This window comes from Humulus lupulus, chromosome 9 (genome assembly GCF_963169125.1).
Source record: "Humulus lupulus chromosome 9, drHumLupu1.1, whole genome shotgun sequence".
Classification (NCBI taxonomy): domain Eukaryota; kingdom Viridiplantae; phylum Streptophyta; class Magnoliopsida; order Rosales; family Cannabaceae; genus Humulus; species Humulus lupulus.
In genome coordinates this window covers 145,245,815-145,249,827 of record NC_084801.1, presented here as the reverse complement: position 1 = coordinate 145,249,827, position 4,013 = coordinate 145,245,815, and the positions used below count along the sequence as shown (strand labels likewise).

Here is a 4,013-nt window from a genome sequence, read left to right as displayed (position 1 = left end):
ATATAGCATCCAATTCCATCATTCCAGCCACCTTCTTTGGTTGTCCCCTTTCAGTTGGCCACTGATAATTATTCATTGCTGTCTCCTCTAATAGCTCATATGCCTCATTAGCACTTTTACTCATAAAGGCACCTCCCGCTGCAGCATATATAATTGTTCTAGTCGTTCCATTCAACCCATTATAAAAATTATGCACCGACATCCACTTTTCTATTCCATGGTGTGGACACTTCCTTAACAACTCCTTAAAGTGCTCCCAAGAATCATACAGTGATTCTCCATCCAACTAATAAAAGTTATAAATCTCGCCCCTTAACTTTGTTGCCTATGCTGGAGGAAAAAACTTGGCAAGGAATTTCTGAGCAAACTCCTCCCATGTCATGATAGAATTCGCTTGTAAAGATATTAGCCAACTTTTCTCCCTGTCCCTTAGTGAAAATGGGAATAACCTCAGTCTTATAGCATCATCACTCACCCCATTCATCTTGAACGTTGCACATAACTCTAGAAAATTAGCTATGTGTAAATTGGGGTCCTCTGTTGGCATACCTCCAAACTAAACAGTTGACTGAACCATCTGAAGGATTGCAGGCTTAATCTCAAAATTGTTGGCAGCAATTGTTGGAGGTCTAATGCATGAATGCACTCCTGTAACAGTAGGAAGTACATAATCTCTCAAAGTTCTTGGTCCTTGCTCCCTTGGAATTTCTGCAGCCCCTTCACCATTATTAGCACCGTTTCCCAAATTGTCAACCATGGTAAATTCCAATCTCCTTTTTATTTTCCAGTTCTGTCTGCACGTTCTTTCAATTTCTCGATCTATTGGTATAATCTCCTTTTGTCCATTGCTTCGCATATACCAAAAATTCCTGGAACACAATAAACCTCGATCTGAATAAATGTTAAACAAAAAAAAATAATAAAAAAAAACAAATCAAATTAGAACAAAATTAACTTTATTGATATTAATAAAAACAGTCCCCGGCAACGGCACCAAAAACTTGATCTATTTAAAATTAACACGCAAGTATACGTGGTCAAATCAAGTAATATACGATAAGTAAAGTGTCGATCCCACGAAAACTAATATTAATTACCAATAATTAACTTCTAATTCTAATTGATTTAAATAATAATTTCAGAAAACTATTAAGCACTAGAGAAATTCAGAGATAAAAATATGATTTAATTCAATGGATGTAAAAGTTAGGGTTTTAGTTTCATCAACCATCCACTTATGCTTTCTACCCAATTCTCAATACTTCTTAATTCTATTGCGACAACAGATTACAACTATATATTATAGTCTTGCTAGGATCTATAATTCTCTACAACATATTATTTCCTACATCTCTGTGGTAAATCAACATATTGCAGGCTTTAAACATGTAATCCCTAAAATACACAATTCATAGAAGTACTTTCGTCTAATATAAAATTGTGATTATCTACCTATAGCATAATTAGCCTTCTCTTTTCAGAGCATAGGTTAAAATCTTATAAACATGTAAATGGTGATCAATTATTCACAAGCATTAAGCATAAGATAAATAATTCACAGTAGGAGAAAGAAATTCAGAAAAATTGCATTAAGAAATCAAAAGCTTAAAGAAGAATCCACTAACACCCTAATAACAAGATTAGTTCAAAACAAACATAATGGAATCAATCAAATTAAATATAAACATAAACTCAAGAATAGAGAAATAAAGAAGAGATCAAGAAATCAAATTCTCAGATCTTCAATGTTCTCCCAAGTCTCTAGTAATTTTTCCACATAAAAAATTATTGAATCCCTAATTAACTCTTAAAAACGTATTTAAATAGAAACCCTAAAATGTTTTTTTCCAAGTAAATGACGATTTCGCCCTTCTGATAGCCACGAAAAAAATACACACGCTGCGGCCTTGACATTTAAGCGTCGCGGCGCGCCTCTCTGAATTTGCGTAAACACGCTCTCTGACTCCAGCGAGCGTCGCGCCCCTTCTCCCATGCGTCGCGGCCCTTGAAAATTCCAGAAAATGGCTCTCTATTGTTCCCTTGCACTGCAGTTCTTCATGTAGGCGCTGCAGCCCTTCATATTGACCCAAAAACTTATTCCAAAGCTCCAAAATGAACAAGTCTCTCTGCAAATGAATCCTCAACTGTCTTCTTGTCAACTTTTAGCATAAATTTCCCAAATTGTTATGATTTTTCATTCATTTCCCCAACTCCACATTTCCTTATTCTATTTCCTGCAAACATACCAAAACAAGCATAATACCGCATAACATTCCACCAAAATGACTCAAACTTACCCTAAACACAGGTTAAAAACTATGCCAAAAATGGACTCATCAGAAATCTCGTCAATGATATAAGGTTAGAAAATTAAGACTGTATTGCCAAAGGTATCTTAGAAGAAGATGGAGAAAACTTGAAAGAGATATGCAGAACTACAATGGAGTCGGAATTGTATATTGCTTAACAGCCTTAGCATACAATCAACTTTCCGACCCCCTTTCTGGAGGGGTGATGATCTATTTATAATGGAGCTCTAATGGCTCCTCATACATTGTGGTCCCTGGGGACAAGATTGTACATAGGTACATTGTCAGGGTAGTGACACAGGTTGTGGTGGGGCAGAAGGTTATGGTGTCGGCCTGGTACCTAGTCAGAGGCTTGCATGTAGTACTTCCACTCTTTGTACAAATCCGTACCTCCACTACTTGTGTTATAGAGATGTCATGGTCATGCTTCTGTCATCCTCATGGTCGTACGTCCTGCACCCGTACACATACGGGTGCTTTGTACCTGATGGTTATGCATGCGAGGCATGCGAGGGTGCGAGGCCCAATGTAGTGCGAGACCCTCAGGAGCATGCCGAGGCACGACAGGGTGTGAGGGTGCGAGACCCTCAAGTGCATGGCGAGGCATGCGAGGGTATGAGGGTGCAAGACCCTCGGGTGCGCGGCAAGGCATGCGTGGGTACGAGGGTGTGAGACCCTCGGGTGCATGGCGAGGCATGTGTGGGTGCGAGGGTGTGTGACCCTCGGGTGCACGGCGAGGCATGCGAGGCGCTTGCGAGGGTACGAGGGTGTGAGACCCTCGGGTGCACGTGGCTCCGCGTGGCATGGAGTGCCTCGCTATGCGAGGCTGGGCGAGGCCTGGAGTGCCTCACTGTGTGAGGCTTGCCGAGACAAGGAGCGCCTCGCTGCGCGAGGCTGGTTGAGGCTAGGGGCGCCACGCTGTGCGAGGCTGGCTCACGCAAGGAGCGCCTCGCTGTGCGAGGCTAGGTGTGGCATGGTACGAGACACCCTTCTAGGCATGAGGCCTATCTGAGGCGCGAATCGCCCTGGTGGCGCGAGGCCATTAGCCTAGGGAAATGTTCACCTATAATTTCCATACTTCCATCGAGGAAAGCTCTAAGGGAAATTATTCCATATTCCCAAGACCCACAGGTCTGAGCCCAATTGCAAGAATACCCGACCTTTAGCCATGTGGTCTAACTAGGGACCAAAGATTTTTTCCTTGGTCAATTTTTTACATTCACAAGTATAATAACACAACAACTCAATACTACAACAGTGGCCTTCACCGATCAAGGTGCGTTACTAGGCACCAAGTCTGCGGTCCCAACCAAATGGGTGTGTACAGCACCCTTAAGGGTGTCACCCTGGCGGCCATCATTCAACATGCTTAACGCCAATCTCAACCCCTTTCCGCTCCCGACTCTGTGGTCCTAGCCGAACGGGTGTTTATAACACCTATGAGGGTCTCGCCCTAGCACCTAGCATTTAGCATGCTTAACGCCGATCTTGGTCCCTTGCCGATTAGTCATGATCCCATATATGACATACAGTACAACACACCACATAGCTCTACGGGTACAAAAAGTTCTCTTACCTGGTGTCCCAAGCTAACAACCCAAAGCGATCCCGAGCACGACTCCTAATCCCGAGCATGAGCAGTAGGACCTAGTCACAACATATTAATGAATATCCATCATGATCTAAATAAATTAAAAGCCTCTG

At 42.2% G+C, this 4,013-nt stretch overlaps 1 non-coding gene across 1 annotated transcript; it reads left to right on the top strand.

Moving 5' to 3' along the window:
• The first annotated feature begins 212 nt into the window (after positions 1 to 212).
• LOC133803037 (small nucleolar RNA R71) lies at positions 213 to 319 on the top strand. The gene has a single exon (XR_009877769.1). It is a non-coding gene; the product is annotated as a small nucleolar RNA R71 (small nucleolar RNA).
• The last annotated feature ends 3,694 nt before the right edge of the window (positions 320 to 4,013 follow it).